Genomic DNA, 24,179 nt, shown 5'->3' with positions numbered 1-24,179 from the left:
TCAGATGGAAAATTCCCGACATGTTTCGCCTATTGTTAGGCTTCTTCAGGGGAGCCAATAATTGGTGGAAGAGAAATTGTTTTGTTTAAAATACAAAAAAGGTTCACTACGAATAGAGAAAAAAACAAAACAGCATTAATGGAGACGGTCATATACAAAAGCACATTCTTAGTCCTCAGCATTGCCCAGGTGTCTCAAGGGACCAATCAATACAGAATAAAACAAATAGTATGTGTGTGTCATTGGAAAGTGTAAATTAATAATACCTACCAAACTAAAACAGATGCGTCTAATCCCTAAGAAGAAGACCCCACCCGGGATTGGGAAGCGAACCGATCAGAGATAACCGCCAATGCGGTGACTGCAGGAGACAAAATAAGCGAACAGGCAAATCTAATATTTTACCATTTTTACAAGGAGCTTGAAAAAGCTTCCATAGAAATTAGGGTAATTAATAGATTGAAAAAGTCCATTACAATGAGGAATAAATTCAAAACATACCTGTGCTGAGTTAGGTGTATCATGTATTACACATGGGGAACTGGAAATTACACAGAAAAGGGTCCTTGAAATTATTTCTAGAAGCCCGTGAATTGATCTTGATTGTAATAGGATAAAGCATAAAAAGAAAAAAGAAAAATATTCAGATGTATAAAAAGGGCCCTAAAGCAGAGCAAGAGGAAGAAAGAAAAAGGGAATTGGTTGGGCATTATGCTCAAAAAGTAGCTTTTAATCCATTAAAATGAATCTTGCTTACCAAAATCGCATAAAAATGCAGTCTCAATTGTAGCTGTATTCTGCAAACAGCAACCCAAGCGTACCGCACAGCAGACAGCAATGGAGCCACACCATTCAGGTTCCAAACGGAACCGCCAGAAAAAATGGGAAAGTGAATCTAGGGTATAGAAATGACTAAATTAAATTTGAATGAATTGGACAAAAAAGGAGGGAGAGAAGGTTGGAACAGCTACGTTGTCTGTGTGGACAAACTCCGCACTTGTTCAATAAACTGACCTTACGGCGATGTCAACTCACAAGGGCTCGGCAGGGCGGACAGACCTGCAGTGTTGGCGAACGCCTTTTTATCTCCCTCATCATCCGGCGTCTAATTAGCGACGTCGGATGTGAGCGGACAGTAGATGCGGAACAGCGCATGCGCGCGCACCCGCGTCACACAAAAGGCCTACAGTCCCCATAATGCCCGGCGGCGGCGTCTCCGTAACCAAGGAGACCGGGACGCCGCGACAGGCAATAACGGGGAACAAGGGAGAGACAATCAAGAGGGCTCAAAAGAGCCCTGTGAAGATTGTCAATCCAGGGACCCAGTGCGGCGAATGTGCTCGCCCAGCAGCCCGCATATTGACAGGTCCAGCTCCCACATAGCTGGACCTGTGTGTCCATGCAGGCACCCATAATAGGCGGAAACAAAGTGATCGGACGCGCCCCCCCCCCCACAAGGAAGGCAAACTAAAAACAAATGACTAAAGGGAAATATCGAGACAATATATAACACTGAAAACAGTGTGGATTGGTCTAAATGGTTGACAACCAAAAAATGGTTTTGTGGTCTAAGTTGAGCTAAATCCCTTGAGACATATGGACCAAAGTAGGAAGGAAGAACTGTGCCTGTCGGCCGACTCCAAACGGATTCATAGATGTACAATGAAACAGTAAACAAGTTATAATAATGAATTTGAACAGATACATACGACAGAGCGTTAATGGGGACAGCTATCTTATACATGAAACATAAACAAAAAATCAAAAATGGTTAAAGTGTGAAATGAAAAAATAAAGAAAGATGCAGGTGGAATTTTTACATGAACTAAAATGAAAAAATAAAGTTTAAAGATAAAGATAAAAAAAACAACAATTGTTAAGTGGATCGATAAGGTTGTTGTTTTAGACTGAAAACAAAAACTGAAATGTAGCCGGAATGAATGACACATAGCAACAGAAAAACAATAAACAGAAGATAAAAAAAAAAAAAAAAAAAAAAACGTGTAAAATGTGAAATGTGAAAATACTGACAATTTTGCAGAGAATGGGTAGCCCTAGTTTCAAAGGAGCGGGCCCCCCATGGAGAATTCCATGGGTTCAGGATTAAACATATTAGTTATTGAGGAGTATGAGGAAGTAATAGTTTTTAGAGAAAGTGTTTGAATGTAATGTATTCATTTAAGCCTGGATACTTAGTGGCTTCTAAGGTATATATCCATTGGGTTTCCAATTGAAGTAAACGCGTGTCTATTTCACCACCCCGGGCATGAATGGGCACATGTTCCAGAGCTGCGAAATACACACCGTTGGAATCAAAATTGTGGGAATTGCCAATATGTCTGTTTAATGCTGTAGTGCATAATCGTTTAAATAAAGGCAGCATGTGATCTCTGATTCTTTTATAGAATGGACGCTTGGTCTTTCCAATGTAGAAACATCCACAAGGGCAATTGGCAATATAGACAATCCCCACAGTTTCACAAGTAACACAATGTCCAATGGTGCGAACAGAACCATTAGGCAGTGTGATTTGTGATGATCCTGAAATGAAGCGACAAATATCGCAGTGGCCACAAGGATAGGTGCCAGTGCGATTGGGTTTGACAGGTCGGTGGGTATTAAAGTGACTTGTGACTAGTCGGTCTCTCATGGACTGGGATCTGCGATATGTCAATTGGGGAAAAGGCTTGATGTATTTATGAATAATTGGGTCGGCCGTTAGTAAGGGCCAATATTTATCAAGAATTGCTTTCATTTGATGATGTTGACGTGAATACTGTGTTATGATGCGTATAGGTGCATGGGAGGTAGGTTTGGGTTTGGGATAAATTAAATGGCTTCTGTTCAATTTAGATACTTTATTGTAAGTGCGTTTTAGTAATGATTTACTGTATCCACGTTGACAGAGTCGTGTAGTGAGATCCCGTGCAGCTAATTCAAAGTCCACGTCCTGAGAACAGTTGCGACGTAAACGAAGGTACTGGCTGTACGGAATGCTGTCTATAAGTGATCTAGGATGAGCACTTTCCGCATGAAGGATAGTGTTCCCCGCAGAGGGTTTGCGGTATAGGGCTGAGTCAATAACACCATTTTTATCCAATTTGATGTGTATATCCAGAAAATTAATCTGGGTCTGACTGAATTCCATCGTGAATTTGAGATTAAATTGATTGGTAGATAAGTTGTCAAAGAATTCATGTAATTCATCAAGGGAACCAGTCCATAGTAACAAAATGTCATCAATATAACGGTGCCAACCCAAGATGAACTGGCACCAATCCCGGGATTGGTCATCTGAGAAGATATGTCGCTCCCACCCCCCCAGGTACAGATTGGCGTAGGTAGGGGCACATTTGGTGCCCATAGCTACGCCCTGCACCTGGAGGTAGTGGGAGCGATCAAACATGAAATAATTGTGCGTGAGAATGAACTCCAAAAGTTGAAGCACAAATTTGTCATAATTCTGCGAAATAGAACCACGTTCCCGAAGGAAGGAGTGCATGACTTGGATGCCTATTGAGTGTGGGATGGAATTGTAAAGACACTCAACATCCAAGGCCACTAGCCATGTACCTGGGGGAAGTTGTTTCCCATCTAAAATCCGTAATAGATCGATGGTGTCCTTTACATAGGATGGCAAGGATAGTACATGTGGAAAAAGGTGCTTGTCAATGAGAGCACTAGCGTTCTCAGTCAGACATTGGCAACCTGATACTATAGGTCGACCCGGTGGATTAACCAGGGATTTATGCAATTTCGGTAACGAATAAAATGTGGGGGTCTGTGGGTTTTTCACATTTAGGTACTTCCAAGTATTGAGATCTATAGTGCCGTGTCGGTATGCTTGAAAGATAAGATGGTAATACTTGGTGGTAGAATTCTCAATGATAAGTTGAGATATTGGACGATACCAGTCCCTATTATTAAGGATGTCAAGGCACATTTTCCTATATGCCCCTACATCCATAATACATACATTACCTCCCTTGTCAGCGGGTTTAATGATTATATCAGGATTATTCTGAAGGTTTTGAAGTGCCTGTCGATATTTAAACGGTAGATTGTGGGGTTCTTGTGTTTTCAAATTTAGATGCTTAACTTCAAGAGTTAATTGGCTCACAAAAGCCCAGATATTTGGATTGCTTTGAAGCAAGGGAAATGTTTTTGATTTGGGTTTAAACATAGCCGGAGCAGGGAATAATACTCCCGGAGCTGATACACGAGGGGTAATTAGCTCTGAAGACTGTTCAACATCTGTATTTCCCTCGTCCCATAGTGACATCAGGTCTTCCATGGCCCGAAGTTCACTGGGCGATGGCTCTACAGGGGTGGTACTAGAATCAGTTGTGTGTTCAGTTTTGTCATAAAGTGCCTTAAAGAGGAGACGTCTGGCAAAAAGATGTATATCTTTTACAAATTGGAATTTGTCTAAATCAGTAGATGGGCAAAAAGATAAACCAAATTTCAAAACTTCAATTTGTTCCTTGGTTAAGGAGACCGAGGATAGGTTCACAACCTCGAGATTCAGTGCGTTTGTGTGTGGGGTAGTGAGGGTGGGTGTGTTTTGGGTTCCGGAGTCTGAACTAAAAAAATAGGTGCGATGCGGGGATCCGAGGGTTGTGAGTGAGGTGGAAACATAGAAGACAGTGCAGGTTCACTGGCTCTCCTCAATGAGAGTCCAGAGTGGGTATGAGCTGGATGTGAACTAGGTGCAGGAGTGCTGGGTACATGGTGACTAGAGGGGTCTAATGAATTAGTTGAGCGTGAAAGGGTGTTAGGCATAGGGGTGGAAACTTGTGTGCGATGTGCTTTAAGTGAAGCCGCAGTGAATTAGTGCTCTCATTGACAAGCACCTTTTTCCACATGTACTATCCTTGCCATCCTATGTAAAGGACACCATCGATCTATTACGGATTTTAGATGGGAAACAACTTCCCCCAGGTACATGGCTAGTGGCCTTGGATGTTGAGTGTCTTTACAATTCCATCCCACACTCAATAGGCATCCAAGTCATGCACTCCTTCCTTCGGGAACGTGGTTCTATTTCGCAGAATTATGACAAATTTGTGCTTCAACTTTTGGAGTTCATTCTCACGCACAATTATTTCATGTTTGATCGCTCCCACTACCTCCAGGTGCAGGGCGTAGCTATGGGCACCAAATGTGCCCCTACCTACGCCAATCTGTACCTGGGGGGGTGGGAGCGACATATCTTCTCAGATGACCAATCCCGGGATTGGTGCCAGTTCATCTTGGGTTGGCACCGTTATATTGATGACATTTTGTTACTATGGACTGGTTCCCTTGATGAATTACATGAATTCTTTGACAACTTATCTACCAATCAATTTAATCTCAAATTCACGATGGAATTCAGTCAGACCCAGATTAATTTTCTGGATATACACATCAAATTGGATAAAAATGGTGTTATTGACTCAGCCCTATACCGCAAACCCTCTGCGGGGAACACTATCCTTCATGCGGAAAGTGCTCATCCTAGATCACTTATAGACAGCATTCCGTACAGCCAGTACCTTCGTTTACGTCGCAACTGTTCTCAGGACGTGGACTTTGAATTAGCTGCACGGGATCTCACTACACGACTCTGTCAACGTGGATACAGTAAATCATTACTAAAACGCACTTACAATAAAGTATCTAAATTGAACAGAAGCCATTTAATTTATCCCAAACCCAAACCTACCTCCCATGCACCTATACGCATCATAACACAGTATTCACGTCAACATCATCAAATGAAAGCAATTCTTGATAAATATTGGCCCTTACTAACGGCCGACCCAATTATTCATAAATACATCAAGCCTTTTCCCCAATTGACATATCGCAGATCCCAGTCCATGAGAGACCGACTAGTCACAAGTCACTTTAATACCCACCGACCTGTCAAACCCAATCGCACTGGCACCTATCCTTGTGGCCACTGCGATATTTGTCGCTTCATTTCAGGATCATCACAAATCACACTGCCTAATGGTTCTGTTCGCACCATTGGACATTGTGTTACTTGTAAAACTGTGGGGATTGTCTATATTGCCAATTGCCCTTGTGGATGTTTCTACATTGGAAAGACCAAGCGTCCATTCTATAAAAGAATCAGAGATCACATGCTGCCTTTATTTAAACGATTATGCACTACAGCATTAAACAGACATATTGGCAATTCCCACAATTTTGATTCCAACGGTGTGTATTTCGCAGCTCTGGAACATGTGCCCATTCATGCCCGGGGTGGTGAAATAGACACGCGTTTACTTCAATTGGAAACCCAATGGATATATACCTTAGAAGCCACTAAGTATCCAGGCTTAAATGAATACATTACATTCAAACACTTTCTCTAAAAACTATTACTTCCTCATACTCCTCAATAACTAATATGTTTAATCCTGAACCCATGGAATTCTCCATGGGGGGCCCGCTCCTTTGAAACTAGGGCTACCCATTCTCTGCAAAATTGTCAGTATTTTCACATTTCACATTTTACACGGTTTTTTTTTTTTTTTTTTTTTTTTTTTTTTTTATCTTCTGTTTATTGTTTTTCTGTTGCTATGTGTCATTCATTCCGGCTACATTTCAGTTTTTGTTTTCAGTCTAAAACAACAACCTTATCGATCCACTTAACAATTGTTGTTTTTTTTATCTTTATCTTTAAACTTTATTTTTTCATTTTAGTTCATGTAAAAATTCCACCTGCATCTTTCTTTATTTTTTCATTTCACACTTTAACCATTTTTGATTTTTTGTTTATGTTTCATGTATAAGATAGCTGTCCCCATTAACGCTCTGTCGTATGTATCTGTTCAAATTCATTATTATAACTTGTTTACTGTTTCATTGTACATCTATGAATCCGTTTGGAGTCGGCCGACAGGCACAGTTCTTCCTTCCTACTTTGGTCCATATGTCTCAAGGGATTTAGCTCAACTTAGACCACAAAACCATTTTTTGGTTGTCAACCATTTAGACCAATCCACACTGTTTTCAGTGTTATATATTGTCTCGATATTTCCCTTTAGTCATTTGTTTTTAGTTTGCCTTCCTTGTGGGGGGGGGGGGCGCGTCCGATCACTTTGTTTCCGCCTATTATGGGTGCCTGCATGGACACACAGGTCCAGCTATGTGGGAGCTGGACCTGTCAATATGCGGGCTGCTGGGCGAGCACATTCGCCGCACTGGGTCCCTGGATTGACAATCTTCACAGGGCTCTTTTGAGCCCTCTTGATTGTCTCTCCCTTGTTCCCCGTTATTGCCTGTCGCGGCGTCCCGGTCTCCTTGGTTACGGAGACGCCGCCGCCGGGCATTATGGGGACTGTAGGCCTTTTGTGTGACGCGGGTGCGCGCGCATGCGCTGTTCCGCATCTACTGTCCGCTCACATCCGACGTCGCTAATTAGACGCCGGATGATGAGGGAGATAAAAAGGCGTTCGCCAACACTGCAGGTCTGTCCGCCCTGCCGAGCCCTTGTGAGTTGACATCGCCGTAAGGTCAGTTTATTGAACAAGTGCGGAGTTTGTCCACACAGACAACGTAGCTGTTCCAACCTTCTCTCCCTCCTTTTTTGTCCAATTCATTCAAATTTAATTTAGTCATTTCTATACCCTAGATTCACTTTCCCATTTTTTCTGGCGGTTCCGTTTGGAACCTGAATGGTGTGGCTCCATTGCTGTCTGCTGTGCGGTACGCTTGGGTTGCTGTTTGCAGAATACAGCTACAATTGAGACTGCATTTTTATGCGATTTTGGTAAGCAAGATTCATTTTAATGGATTAAAAGCTACTTTTTGAGCATAATGCCCAACCAATTCCCTTTTTCTTTCTTCCTCTTGCTCTGCTTTAGGGCCCTTTTTATACATCTGAATATTTTTCTTTTTTCTTTTTATGCTTTATCCTATTACAATCAAGATCAATTCACGGGCTTCTAGAAATAATTTCAAGGACCCTTTTCTGTGTAATTTCCAGTTCCCCATGTGTAATACATGATACACCTAACTCAGCACAGGTATGTTTTGAATTTATTCCTCATTGTAATGGACTTTTTCAATCTATTAATTACCCTAATTTCTATGGAAGCTTTTTCAAGCTCCTTGTAAAAATGGTAAAATATTAGATTTGCCTGTTCGCTTATTTTGTCTCCTGCAGTCACCGCATTGGCGGTTATCTCTGATCGGTTCGCTTCCCAATCCCGGGTGGGGTCTTCTTCTTAGGGATTAGACGCATCTGTTTTAGTTTGGTAGGTATTATTAATTTACACTTTCCAATGACACACACATACTATTTGTTTTATTCTGTATTGATTGGTCCCTTGAGACACCTGGGCAATGCTGAGGACTAAGAATGTGCTTTTGTATATGACCGTCTCCATTAATGCTGTTTTGTTTTTTTCTCTATTCGTAGTGAACCTTTTTTGTATTTTAAACAAAACAATTTCTCTTCCACCAATTATTGGCTCCCCTGAAGAAGCCTAACAATAGGCGAAACATGTCGGGAATTTTCCATCTGAACTGCCAAGATTATGGTTATTCAAACTAATTGTTGGATTTTATATATTGCTTTGTATGCCAGCCAATATACGTATAGTGTTAAATTTGATCTTTTTGTAGTTTCTTGATTGTTTTTACTACATTTAATAAAATATTCTTTTTTATCTAAACATCTATATACTTTTTTCTAACTATTACTAGCACCCTTACAGTCCCGCCCTTCTCCTTCCGTTCCTCCCTATCTGTTACAATTGGGATGAGGTGCGTTGTTAATCCCTTGCCTTACTTAGCTCTCTCTTTTCCCTATACAAAACTCTTGGTGTCTAAAACACACCTTTTTTATAGGCAAGGCTTTTGAGGTTTTTTCTCTCTTATATATACTAACTGTCTGATCCGTACTATCAACTTTCTTCAAATTTCCTAATCTTACTCTTAAAAATTAGATGCTCAGTCATGACAATTGAACTGGCTATTCAGTTATCAGTCAATTAGCTTATTATATCAACTTATTACATGTAATTAAGCCTGTAGCCGAAACCACATCTCTCCCTTTTTCCTCTTGTTTTGTTTATTTATTTTCCGTTTGTCCAATTATGACTGCGTTTTGTGGAAATGCATGGGATGGTCTTATGAACAAAGTCCAGGCCTCCAGAAAAGATGCTAACATTACAGATGCTGAGCTAAATCAATCTTTTATGCGCTTACAACGCTTGTTGGAACGAAAAGCTAGAACTTATTGGCACAAAGTCTTCTTTGAAAGGTATGTTGAATATCAAGTGGTTCCATGGGGTTTGAGAATTCAAATTTTTCCCAATATGAATAAGATCAGTGATTCACTTAAGAATTCTTGGGAGAGCAATCTTCAATCTTGCTCTTTTCAAATGATGTCAATATTGATTGACCAATACACACTTGAACTGGAACAACTTGATACTCAGATTGCCTCTTGGTACGAGGATAACAATTCATTACAAAATCCCATTCGTTTCACACAACGCGAAAACAATTTACGTTCTTATCTTGAACAATATACACGCAATATTATAAGCGCTAAGGAAAATAAATTTCTTAGAGATAAATTGGCATATGAAAACCACTTTGCCTACAAATGGCAAAATCCTAATCAAACTACTCCCAAAAGAAAACCTTTTACTTCAAATGTCCCTCAAACAGATACCTTGATACCTAATGCTGTCTCCTTCTCTTCCAGTACCTCTACATCCTATCGAGATTTAACCCAGGACAGGATTCCTAAGAAAAGGAAGGGAGACTGTCTGGATACGTCCACAGCTTCGTCACCTAGATCCACTGAAACGGTACACCAATTCACTGCGGCTTCACTTAAAGCACATCGCACACAAGTTTCCACCCCTATGCCTAACACCCTTTCACGCTCAACTAATTCATTAGACCCCTCTAGTCACCATGTACCCAGCACTCCTGCACCTAGTTCACATCCAGCTCCTACCCACTCTGGACTCTCATTGAGGAGAGCCAGTGAACCTGCACTGTCTTCTATGTTTCCACCTCACTCACAACCCTCGGATCCCCGCATCGCACCTATTTTTTTAGTTCAGACTCCGGAACCCAAAACACACCCACCCTCACTACCCCACACACAAACGCACTGAATCTCGAGGTTGTGAACCTATCCTCGGTCTCCTTAACCAAGGAACAAATTGAAGTTTTGAAATTTGGTTTATCTTTTTGCCCATCTACTGATTTAGACAAATTCCAATTTGTAAAAGATATACATCTTTTTGCCAGACGTCTCCTCTTTAAGGCACTTTATGACAAAACTGAACACACAACTGATTCTAGTACCACCCCTGTAGAGCCATCGTCCAGTGAACTTCGGGCCATGGAAGACCTGATGTCACTATGGGACGAGGGAAATACAGATGTTGAACAGTCTTCAGAGCTAATTACCCCTCGTGTATCAGCTCCGGGAGTATTATTCCCTGCTCCGGCTATGTTTAAACCCAAATCAAAAACATTTCCCTTGCTTCAAAGCAATCCAAATATCTGGGCTTTTGTGAGCCAATTAACTCTTGAAGTTAAGCATCTAAATTTGAAAACACAAGAACCCCACAATCTACCGTTTAAATATCGACAGGCACTTCAAAACCTTCAGAATAATCCTGATATAATCATTAAACCCGCTGACAAGGGAGGTAATGTATGTATTATGGATGTAGGGGCATATAGGAAAATGTGCCTTGACATCCTTAATAATAGGGACTGGTATCGTCCAATATCTCAACTTATCATTGAGAATTCTACCACCAAGTATTACCATCTTATCTTTCAAGCATACCGACACGGCACTATAGATCTCAATACTTGGAAGTACCTAAATGTGAAAAACCCACAGACCCCCACATTTTATTCGTTACCGAAATTGCATAAATCCCTGGTTAATCCACCGGGTCGACCTATAGTATCAGGTTGCCAATGTCTGACTGAGAACGCTAGTGCTCTCATTGACAAGCACCTTTTTCCACATGTACTATCCTTGCCATCCTATGTAAAGGACACCATCGATCTATTACGGATTTTAGATGGGAAACAACTTCCCCCAGGTACATGGCTAGTGGCCTTGGATGTTGAGTGTCTTTACAATTCCATCCCACACTCAATAGGCATCCAAGTCATGCACTCCTTCCTTCGGGAACGTGGTTCTATTTCGCAGAATTATGACAAATTTGTGCTTCAACTTTTGGAGTTCATTCTCACGCACAATTATTTCATGTTTGATCGCTCCCACTACCTCCAGGTGCAGGGCGTAGCTATGGGCACCAAATGTGCCCCTACCTACGCCAATCTGTACCTGGGGGGGTGGGAGCGACATATCTTCTCAGATGACCAATCCCGGGATTGGTGCCAGTTCATCTTGGGTTGGCACCGTTATATTGATGACATTTTGTTACTATGGACTGGTTCCCTTGATGAATTACATGAATTCTTTGACAACTTATCTACCAATCAATTTAATCTCAAATTCACGATGGAATTCAGTCAGACCCAGATTAATTTTCTGGATATACACATCAAATTGGATAAAAATGGTGTTATTGACTCAGCCCTATACCGCAAACCCTCTGCGGGGAACACTATCCTTCATGCGGAAAGTGCTCATCCTAGATCACTTATAGACAGCATTCCGTACAGCCAGTACCTTCGTTTACGTCGCAACTGTTCTCAGGACGTGGACTTTGAATTAGCTGCACGGGATCTCACTACACGACTCTGTCAACGTGGATACAGTAAATCATTACTAAAACGCACTTACAATAAAGTATCTAAATTGAACAGAAGCCATTTAATTTATCCCAAACCCAAACCTACCTCCCATGCACCTATACGCATCATAACACAGTATTCACGTCAACATCATCAAATGAAAGCAATTCTTGATAAATATTGGCCCTTACTAACGGCCGACCCAATTATTCATAAATACATCAAGCCTTTTCCCCAATTGACATATCGCAGATCCCAGTCCATGAGAGACCGACTAGTCACAAGTCACTTTAATACCCACCGACCTGTCAAACCCAATCGCACTGGCACCTATCCTTGTGGCCACTGCGATATTTGTCGCTTCATTTCAGGATCATCACAAATCACACTGCCTAATGGTTCTGTTCGCACCATTGGACATTGTGTTACTTGTAAAACTGTGGGGATTGTCTATATTGCCAATTGCCCTTGTGGATGTTTCTACATTGGAAAGACCAAGCGTCCATTCTATAAAAGAATCAGAGATCACATGCTGCCTTTATTTAAACGATTATGCACTACAGCATTAAACAGACATATTGGCAATTCCCACAATTTTGATTCCAACGGTGTGTATTTCGCAGCTCTGGAACATGTGCCCATTCATGCCCGGGGTGGTGAAATAGACACGCGTTTACTTCAATTGGAAACCCAATGGATATATACCTTAGAAGCCACTAAGTATCCAGGCTTAAATGAATACATTACATTCAAACACTTTCTCTAAAAACTATTACTTCCTCATACTCCTCAATAACTAATATGTTTAATCCTGAACCCATGGAATTCTCCATGGGGGGCCCGCTCCTTTGAAACTAGGGCTACCCATTCTCTGCAAAATTGTCAGTATTTTCACATTTCACATTTTACACGTTTTTTTTTTTTTTTTTTATCTTCTGTTTATTGTTTTTCTGTTGCTATGTGTCATTCATTCCGGCTACATTTCAGTTTTTGTTTTCAGTCTAAAACAACAACCTTATCGATCCACTTAACAATTGTTGTTTTTTTTATCTTTATCTTTAAACTTTATTTTTTCATTTTAGTTCATGTAAAAATTCCACCTGCATCTTTCTTTATTTTTTCATTTCACACTTTAACCATTTTTGATTTTTTGTTTATGTTTCATGTATAAGATAGCTGTCCCCATTAACGCTCTGTCGTATGTATCTGTTCAAATTCATTATTATAACTTGTTTACTGTTTCATTGTACATCTATGAATCCGTTTGGAGTCGGCCGACAGGCACAGTTCTTCCTTCCTACTTTGGTCCATATGTCTCAAGGGATTTAGCTCAACTTAGACCACAAAACCATTTTTTGGTTGTCAATCATTTAGACCAATCCACACTGTTTTCAGTGTTATATATTGTCTCGATATTTCCCTTTAGTCATTTGTTTTTAGTTTGCCTTCCTTGTGGGGGGGGGGGGCGCGTCCGATCACTTTGTTTCCGCCTATTATGGGTGCCTGCATGGACACACAGGTCCAGCTATGTGGGAGCTGGACCTGTCAATATGCGGGCTGCTGGGCGAGCACATTCGCCGCACTGGGTCCCTGGATTGACAATCTTCACAGGGCTCTTTTGAGCCCTCTTGATTGTCTCTCCCTTGTTCCCCGTTATTGCCTGTCGCGGTGTCCCGGTCTCCTTGGTTACGGAGACGCCGCCGCCGGGCATTATGGGGACTGTAGGCCTTTTGTGTGACGCGGGTGCGCGCGCATGCGCTGTTCCGCATCTACTGTCCGCTCACATCCGACGTCGCTAATTAGACGCCGGATGATGAGGGAGATAAAAAGGCGTTCGCCAACACTGCAGGTCTGTCCGCCCTGCCGAGCCCTTGTGAGTTGACATCGCCGTAAGGTCAGTTTATTGAACAAGTGCGGAGTTTGTCCACACAGACAACGTAGCTGTTCCAACCTTCTCTCCCTCCTTTTTTGTCCAATTCATTCAAATTTAATTTAGTCATTTCTATACCCTAGATTCACTTTCCCATTTTTTCTGGCGGTTCCGTTTGGAACCTGAATGGTGTGGCTCCATTGCTGTCTGCTGTGCGGTACGCTTGGGTTGCTGTTTGCAGAATACAGCTACAATTGAGACTGCATTTTTATGCGATTTTGGTAAGCAAGATTCATTTTAATGGATTAAAAGCTACTTTTTGAGCATAATGCCCAACCAATTCCCTTTTTCTTTCTTCCTCTTGCTCTGCTTTAGGGCCCTTTTTATACATCTGAATATTTTTCTTTTTTCTTTTTATGCTTTATCCTATTACAATCAAGATCAATTCACGGGCTTCTAGAAATAATTTCAAGGACCCTTTTCTGTGTAATTTCCAGTTCCCCATGTGTAATACATGATACACCTAACTCAGCACAGGTATGTTTTGAATTTATTCCTCATTGTAATGGACTTTTTCAATCTATTAATTACCCTAATTTCTATGGAAGCTTTTTCAAGCTCCTTGTAAAAATGGTAAAATATTAGATTTGCCTGTTCGCTTATTTTGTCTCCTGCAGTCACCGCATTGGCGGTTATCTCTGATCGGTTCGCTTCCCAATCCCGGGTGGGGTCTTCTTCTTAGGGATTAGACGCATCTGTTTTAGTTTGGTAGGTATTATTAATTTACACTTTCCAATGACACACACATACTATTTGTTTTATTCTGTATTGATTGGTCCCTTGAGACACCTGGGCAATGCTGAGGACTAAGAATGTGCTTTTGTATATGACCGTCTCCATTAATGCTGTTTTGTTTTTTTCTCTATTCGTAGTGAACCTTTTTTGTATTTTAAACAAAACAATTTCTCTTCCACCAATTATTGGCTCCCCTGAAGAAGCCTAACAATAGGCGAAACATGTCGGGAATTTTCCATCTGAACTGCCAAGATTATGGTTATTCAAACTAATTGTTGGATTTTATATATTGCTTTGTATGCCAGCCAATATACGTATAGTGTTAAATTTGATCTTTTTGTAGTTTCTTGATTGCTTTTACTACATTTAATAAAATATTCTTTTTTATCTAAACATCTATATACTTTTTTCTAACTATTACTAGCACCGTTACAGTCCCGCCCTTCTCCTTCCGTTCCTCCCTATTTATTTTACAGTATTGCATGCTTTCAGATCACTTGAAACATTAAGAAATATGACAAGTTAGATACTCATCCCACACTTAACTACTGCCAAGCTGCCCAATTGCTCCTTCGTCTCTGAAACAGCAGGTGCCTAAGTCCAGGAGCCTGCTTCTGTTCTGCACAAATCAATCATGCATCACTAATTTACTGTCTGACATATCAGTTTGGATGTCATACCACTTCTTCAAACTCAATCTATCCAAAACCGAGCTCATAATATTTTTTCCCCCATATTCCCCTTCTCCTAACTTCTTTGTCAAGATCAATAGCACAATCATCAACCCGTTCCCGCATGCCAGAGCACTAAGCGTAATCCTGGATTTTGAACTCTTCTTTTGGCACCACATACAATTACTGTCCAAAGCTTGCCACCTCAACCTCAGCAAAATCTTCAAAATATGCCCTTTCCTAACCAATGTCTCCACAAAACTCCTAATTCATTTCCTGGTCATCTCTACCTCGGCTACTGCAACTCCCTCTTCATTGGCTTACCTTTACATAGGCTAGCCCTCCTTTAGTCCATCGTGAATGCTGCTGCCAGAATCATCTACCTTATCAGCAGTTCATTGTCTGCCACCCACCCTATGCCAATCCCCTCATTGGCTGCCACTCACTCAATGAAGGAAATTCAAAATACTAACAACTTACAAAGCCATCCATAACTTGGCCCCCAGCTACATTACTAACCTAGTCTCAAAATGCCAACCAAACCGTTCTCTTCATTCCTCCCAAAACCTTCTGCTCTCTAGCTTTCTTGTCACCTCCACCTCAGCTCACCTCTAGGACTTCCCATTGGCCTCTCCCATCCTATGGAATTCCCTACCCCAATCTGTCTGACTGTATCCTACTCTGTCAACTTTTAGATGATCTCTGAATATTTTTTTCTTCAGGGATGCCTATCCCGCCTCCAACTAACAACTGTACTTTTTTTTCTCCATCAGTTCATCCCCCACAGTTATTACCTTTCGCATCATTTTACCTTCCCTTTTGGATCGTAAGATCTAATGAGCAGGGCCCTGTGATTCCTCCTATATTGAATTGTAGTGTCTGCCCTCATATTGTAAAGCACTGCACAAACTGTTGGCACTATATAAATCATATAAATCTTAAATAACAATAATAATACAAATGATCTGCACGCCTATGACATCATTTCATTTCAAATTTGTTTATTTGAGAGACAACACACACGGCATCATTCCACCCTGAGAAACCCCTCTAACATAGGATCTATCTCTACGACTAAGTCCTAGATGGGTGAAACACATTAGCCGAGTGTCCCTAGGTGAAATTATGCAGTGTGTGCTGTCTGTCAGATAAACTACCATATTTATCGGCATATAACACGCACTTTTTCACCCTGAAAATCGAGTGAAAATAGTGCGTGTGTGTTATATGCTGTTCCCTCAATTTTGGCTGCCTCAGGGGGGGACAGTGAGGGGGGTGGGATGAGTGCTGTCAGATTACATACAGTGAGCATTTTATGTACTCTGCGGCCTCTGTAATAGGAAGTCCTGTCTCCTGGGCTGGCATTGGACCACTGTTCTGTCTTTCATAGGAGGCAGGACTTTGCATTGATCAGACTGCATTGATGGCAATGGTGAGGCTGCAAATGGACATTGATCAGACTGCAGATGGGCACTGAACCTTATTTTGCTTCAAAGTTATTTGTTTAAAATCTACCGTATATACTCGAGTATAGGCCGACCCGAATATAAGCCGAGGCCCCCAATTTACCCCCCAAAAAACTGGCAAACTTATTGACTCGTGTATAAGCCGAGGGTGAGACATGCCTGTCCATCCCTGTGTGTGTGTCCGTCCATCCCTGTGTGTCCGTCCATCCCTGTGTGTCCGTCCATCCCTGTGTGTCCGTCCATCCCTGTGTGTCCGTCCATCCATCCCTGTGTGTGTGTGTGTCCATCCATCCATCCATCCCTGTGTGTGTGTGTCTCCATCCATCCATCCATCCATCCCTGTGTGTGTGTGTCTCCATCCATCCATCCATCCATCCCTGTGTGTGTGTGTCTCCATCCATCCATCCATCCATCCATCCCTGTGTGTGTCTCCATCCATGTGTGTGTGTGTGTGTGTGTGTGTGTGTGTGTGTGTGTGTGTGTGTGTGTGTGTGTGTGTCCAGCCTACCTTTGTCCCGAGCCTCCGTCCCGTGCCTTGCCTCCTTGCCTCCGTCCCGTGCCGTGCCTTGCCTCCTTGCATCCGTCCCGTGTCGTGCCTTGCCTTGCCCCCGTCCCGTCCCGTCCCGTGCCGTGCCGTCCCGTGCCCTCTTCGTCGGCGGCCATTGTAAAGTTCAAAAGCTGCGCCGCCGCCTTCGCCTGTGATAGGCGGAACACTGAATTTCCCAGCAGCCTGTGTTCCGCCTATCACAGACGTCGTATCATCCTCGTCCGTAGTACGAGGATGATATGATGTCCGTGATAGGCGGAACACAGGCTGCTGGGAAATTCAGTGTTCCGCCTATCACAGGCGAAGGCGGAGCCGGAGGCGCGGCTTTTGAATAGAATGGCCGCTGTCTGTCTGCTCGACACGCTGATCGAGCGGGCAGACAGCGATGACTCGAGTATAAGCCGAGGGGGGCACTTTCAGCCTCAAAAAAGAGGCTGAAAATCTCGGCTTATACTCGAGTATATACGGTACATTATTTTCCTAAACCTTTCTTCTTAAAGTGAAGGTGTGTGCTATACGCCTATGAGTGGTATACACCGATAAATATGGTAATTTCAATCCAAATGACTTTGTAATTTAAATTTTAATACCCTGCACATAACTGGATGTCTTTACTACTACTAGTTTGCAGCATATTTATGGTACAAAAAATGAAATATAATTAAAAATGATCAAAGGTAGAAACCTACAAAACTGTTATAGTATACTACTCATGTGGGAGTTTAATTACCTGTAGCCTTAACTCTATGAACCATTGTATTTCCATAAATCTTAAACAGGGTAACACTGCATGTATCAAACAGGCAGAAAAAAAAAAAAATTTCCTCAAATTCACTACAATTTTTACCCATAATCTACAGCAGAATGGGAGACCTGTACAGCAGGATGTTTCAAGAACCTCATGCCGGCCATGCTCATTTTAATGTACATTCACAGAGACGTGCACATGCTTGTGAGCATAGGTGTTTAACAGTATATGCAATAATGAGGACACATGCTTGTGCACAGGCTGTGGTGCACACATGGACGCAAAGGTGTGCCAATAGTTCCTGACACCTGGTGGCTTATTTAACCACTTGCCGACCAGCGCACGACGATGTACGTCGACAGAATGGCACGGGCAGGCAAATGGGCGTACATGTACGTCCCTTTAAATTTGCCGCCCTGCCATCGGGAGCGTGCCGCCGGTGGCGCGCTCCCGCGCTGGTCAAGACCCCCGTGAGTCCGGTCGCGGGACCCGCGGACTCAATCACCGCGGGCATCCCCGCGATTGTCTCACGGAGCGGCCAAATGAAGAAATGCCGTTGTAAACAGAATTTCTTCATTCTGCCTAGCAACTAGTGACGCTGATCTCTGCTCCATGTGATTGGAGCAGAGATCAGTGTTCACTAAATGAAAGCCCAACCCCCCCACAGTTGTAACACACCCCTAGGAACACTTAACCCCTACACTGCCACCCACTGGTTAACCCCTTCACTGCCAGTGTTATTTACACAGGAATCACTGCATTTATATAGCAGTGATTACTGTATAAATGACAATGGTCCCAAAAATGTGTCAAAAATGTCCGATGGGTCCCCCAAAATGTCGCAGTCACAATAAAAATCGCTGATTGCCGCCATTACTAGTAAAAAAAAAAAAATTATTAATAAAAATTCTATAAAACTATTCCTATTTTGTAAGCGCTATAACTTTTGCGCAAACCAATCAATAATTGCTTATTGTGATTTTTTTACCAAAATATGTAGAAGAATATGATTCGGCCTAAACTGAGGGAAAAAATGTTTTTTTTATATATTTTTGGGGGATATTTATTATAACAAAAAGTAAAAAAGAATGCGTTTTTTTCAAAATTGTCGCTCTATTTTTGTTTATATAGCGCAAAAAATAAAAACCGCAGGGGTGATCAAATGCCACCAAAAGAAAGCTCTATTTGTGGGAAAAAAAGACGTAAATTTTGTTTGGGAGCCACGTCGCACGACCGCGCAATTGTCAGTTAAAGCGACGCAGTGCCGAATCGCAAAAAGTGGTCTGGTCTTTGACCAGCAAATTGGTCCGGTCTGAAAGTGGTTAAACCTGACATCTGCCTAGTATCATCACTGGATGGTCTTTAGCTCTTATCCCTGTGACCTGTGTTCTTGAAAATGTGTTTATCCTGCTACTGCTCTACTTATGTGTGGCTCTTCTCTGAATTCCACTTGCCTGCTTATTCTGTGTTATCGACTGAGATTCTGCCTTCTGATGTTGTACTTTGCTTCCAGCACATCCCTGACCCTTGCCTTGTCTTTGACTTGGGACCTGATTGTGATTCTGTACCTATCTGCCTGGCTGCTGCAGAACTCGGCTTGTGACCTGACGCCATGCTTCTGCTCATTGGATTTCAACACTTTCAAACTCAAATTAGCAGACCCAACTCCCTGACATCTACTGCACTTTTCACTGCTCTAGCAGTCCCTGTCTTCATTATTATGGCTGCTTGGACAAGAATTGTGCAAGGGGCCACTCTAGTTATCTTGAGCTCCACTGTCAGGTATGTGACAGTCTGACTGATGTAAGCATCAGAAGTTACCTAAATATTTTGTGTCCACCTAATGAAATAAGCAACACATTGCATTATCCTATCATTTTATCATTTCAAGGTCTTTCAAAATACCTTAATAAAGAAGGTTTAAACCATATCTGGACAACATTTAGTCTTCTAAAGCACTGTACATCATTAACAACTACAGTGTTTTGTTCCTTAAAAAAAAGTGGGTTTTACTTTATTTTCAGCCTTGTTTTGCATCAAAGCTGCTAATCTCCAGCAGTGATTTCTAAGCACTTCTTGTCTACCTGCACTTGCTTCAACTTCAGCTGAATCCGATCTAATTTGTCAGGAATAAAGTGTGTCCCACATCATGTAGGCAACTTGATGCTGGAGAAATCTTCAATGCATGGATGTCAGTCTTTTTCCAGGTTTTTGACTTTCACCACTGCAATATTTAATAGCTTTTGTTCTCTGGGTTGAACTTAACAGAAAGAGCTCCTGACAAGTACCTGTCCACTTATCCCTCATTCATTGCATTGAGAAACGTTCTTTCACTGCTTTCACTGTATGTAACACAAGCACTGAGTGTGGGGGAGTCAGATATCTAAATATGGGGGAGCCAGAGAAACGACAAAATTCTCTCCCTGAATTGTAGATAGCATCATAGTGTTACACAACAGGGGTGTTTGACCGTCAGAAAACATATCAAAATAAGCAGTTTATTAACTAAAAAAACAACTCGGGTACTCTATATTTTGGAGTGACTCTTTTGTTAAATTCTGTGTGGGGAATACCAAACGCCCACTAAAAGTCTGCATCGGTGAGCACTTGTCAAGCATATTGGGAGGTGATGATGAGACACCAATCACACAGCACTTTGCACAGTTCCACAATGGGCAATCCCAAAGCCTTAATATTAGAGGGATTTATGCCTTAAAGCTGTTCAGCGGGAGGGGAGATTATAACACAATACTTCTTCAAAGGGAAAATAAGTGGAAATTTGGGAAAGGTAACCTCTAAGGGGTTAAACAAGGATTTGAAAATACAGGTTTTACTGTCCCTGTGATGTCTACAGGGGCTTTTGGTACACTTGAAATCAGCTCTCTTCTGACCAATCCTCTTTTGATTTTTTGTGTTGCTGTTGTATGTTTCTTTACTGCCATCAATATGGGCATACTAGACATCTAATATATAGAGTCCTTTATCCATTTGGCTCTGTCAGAATATACTTGATACATGCAATTTTTTCTCATCTGGGAATCCAAATATGGTATAATGTGTGTTGCTTTACCGTCTGAGCAAACTTTGCATGCATGGCTATGTGAAACTACAATTTGTTGTGTTTTTACCAAATGGTCACAAGATGGCACTATGTAATTTATTTCCTTCACACATAGAAGCTGACCCAATAAAAGGTTATGAGCTAGGGGTGTCTTGGTCTGGATGATGTCACAGGATATCCTGAATACAGGGACCCCGTTTACTCTTTAAAAGACTGAGCTGCGCTGTGTCACGCTACCCTGAGGAAGCTCTTGCGTAAGGCGGGTGAAAAACATTGTGTGATGACCCCCCCCCCACACCTGCAGTCTCATCCCTTGTTACCTAATTGTCCAACCGTTTTGGTCCTGTACTGTGAGGCGACCATTCCAATTATCTGACCAGTGCCATGTCAGCCTTTGAGTGACACCTATTGAGCACCAGCGCACCCTGTCTGGCACGGGCATCTGTCGGAAGTCCACTTCCCAAGGGAGCCCTGACAAGCCCTTGACCCAGGCATCCAGCTGCACCGGTGACCATAAGTACCCTCCATGAGAACAGACTTCTTGACTTGAGTATCTCCCACAGTCATTTACTGCACATGGCTACTCATCACAATCACTAACTAAACTGTGCTTGTAACCTATATGGTGGCTGACATGGGCATGCCATTTTTATGCTGGCTCTCCACAACTGTTTAAGCATGCCCAGGCACCATTTAGGCTGTAGAAATTCTCCACTACTAGACTGTATATAGACTTCATGCTGCCATTTCTGCTGGTCACCACCACCTGCTGCTCTGAATTTTCCAGGATCTTACTCCTGACCCTTAGTATGTATTATTACATGTTAATACAGTTTGTCTGACAACTCATTAGTGCGGGTTGCGGGTTAGACCCTGGGGGTGTTTTAATGACAATGTTGTCAGTTTTAATTCTTGTTGTATCACCAATCTTTTTGCGCACGATTTTCGTATGTTGATTGTTAATAAAAATATTTGAGGGGAGATGACGGTTTGTCTACTGCATAGAAAATAGTGGGTTTTTCCCAACCTTTTTACTGTATATGCAGTAAACGCAATGAAAAGAACTTTCCTCAATGGAGGAGTAGAGGAAGGGGCGGGTCTATATCAGGAGCTCTTTCTTTTCAATTTAGTTCAGAGACCTGAAACTATTAACCACTGCTGTCTAGAATTTTAGTAACACGTTAAAGCTAGCTTAAAATTCTAGGTTTAGATCTGCTTTAGCCATGCATAAGGATTTCACACAGTAGGCTTAGATGTAGAAAATTAGCTTAGCGGTGCATTCCTGAAAAAAGTTACACAGGCCATAAGTTTGTCTCAGCATTCACTTTTTATATTTTTTATATATGAAGCTGATGTGCTACTCTGGAAAAATCGAATGTTGCCAAGCCGAATCTAATTTGAATATAGAAATTATAGTAGAGAATATATTCCAATTTGTGGCTAAATCTTTGAGGGACTGGTTTGGGTGAATCTTAATAAATTACATGGATGTCTTTTGCTTTTGTCTTTTGTCATTGCGCATATTTAGCCTCAGTCTAAATATGGACAATAATGTCACAGTGAACTCCATACTAGAGTTCCCTGAGCATTTAAAACTGTTTTTAGCAGTGCACATTTCACATTTGATTATAATGGCTATTTATTGCGCAAGAAAATAATTACAAACTTCTCTCCAGATGGTACAGAGACCCCCTTTCCACACATAGGATGTTCCCATCCATGCCAGCCACTTGTTGGAGATGTGGCTCAGCAGAAGGGAATTACTTACAAATCTGGTGGGAGTGCAGCGCGATTAAACCCTTTTGGTCCCAAGTTTTTACTGTCTATAATAAAATATACAAGGAGTTCTTAACACCTACCCCAAAAGTAGCACTTCTGTCTATGCTTCCGGGCTCAGTGGCATCTCAAAAACAAAGCTTGTTACGCTTCTTCCTTTCAGCTGCCCGACATGTAATCCCATTGTTTTGGAAAACAGATACCTCTCCTTCCTTAACCTTGTGGGTTTCTACCATCAGTGATATTATGCAGATGGAGGAAATGCTAGCGCTGGATAATGACACATTTCAGAAGTTCTCCCTCATCCCTGGTGATGTCACGCCTCAATGCCAGTGCGGCGGTCCACTCTGCCTTCCATCCAGTGCATACCCGGAGCAGCACGGAAGGATGCCAGCCTCTCCCTGCCACACTGTGGTTTCACACATGCAGACCCTGGGTGCCTGATATCAATCCACGGGATGTCTTAGTATTAACAGATTAGCCTGTTTTTCTACTCCTTATGTGAGGGACCCCTAGTCTGTGCGAACTTGTGTCACATTAAATATTACACTTAGAGGCACTTTTCTGTTTTTCTTTTCTCTTCTTCTGTCACAGAGTTGTCTTCGCTCATAGAAGAGCATTGCCCTTAGTGTTTTGTTCCCCCATTTGGTGCTTGCCCTCCGGACAGGATATAGACTTTCACACACAAACTTTATATGGACTTTTTATGTATGATTTTTCAGACTATTACATTATTTTACATTTTAATCCAATGTGCTTACATTTTTTTCTCTTTGTATACAATTTTTTTGTGAATGCAGAACAAGGGATACTATGTACCCTTACTCATTCAACTGGGAGGGGCAGATATTTTATGGTACATATCAATTATTCTATAGAGGGCTTCTGGATTCCAATAAGTCTCTCCCTACAGATCACCACATATTTTTGGAGGGTACAGCATGTAAGAATGAGGTCCCAGTCAACCCCACACAATGTTTTCTAAAAAATTATAAAAAGGTGGGGTCCCTCTGAAAAGTTCATAAAAGATCGTTATCAGGATATGCAGGAAAGGGGGCGGCGAATTGCATAAAACTCTTAAACCATAACAGGCCACATGCCCATAACATTGAGAGAGTACCTTGCAAGGGTATGACAATGCTAACCCTCTTTGAAATGCACCTTGTCCCTATGTTGATGGAAACAAGGGCCTCAGCCCCCCATCCGATGCATTAAGCAGTAGGCAGATGAGGTGGTCTGTGGGGGGGAACTCACTGGAATCTGTAAGTCTCCTATCGAATTAGTAGACTCGCAAATTTCCCCTCATATATAAATGGGTACAGGGTGCACTGTACCCCTTGTTACTTATTCACAATTTTATTTTTAAATGTAAGTAAAAGTAACCACACAATGAAAATATTTTAAAAATGTTGACCCGCTGCCATTACAACCTATTGAAAAATGATGCTGCATTGCTCCTACTCCCAGTGCAAAGGCCAACAAGCCTGTGGGGATCCT

At 41.8% G+C, this 24,179-nt stretch overlaps 1 protein-coding gene across 1 annotated transcript in view; it reads right to left on the bottom strand.

The window, feature by feature from the left end:
* The window catches only part of RBMS3 (RNA binding motif single stranded interacting protein 3), an 859,182-nt gene that overhangs the window by 638,845 nt on the left and 196,158 nt on the right, over positions 1-24,179 (bottom strand). The gene's annotated exons all lie outside the window — the stretch shown is intronic.

This window comes from Lithobates pipiens, unplaced genomic scaffold (genome assembly GCF_037356315.1).
Source record: "Lithobates pipiens isolate NorthernLeopardFrog02 unplaced genomic scaffold, aLitPip1_a1.2 Scaffold_19, whole genome shotgun sequence".
NCBI classification, from domain to species: domain Eukaryota; kingdom Metazoa; phylum Chordata; class Amphibia; order Anura; family Ranidae; genus Lithobates; species Lithobates pipiens.
The sequence above is the reverse complement of the archived record's forward strand: the minus strand, read 5'-3'. Positions and strand labels throughout refer to the sequence as shown.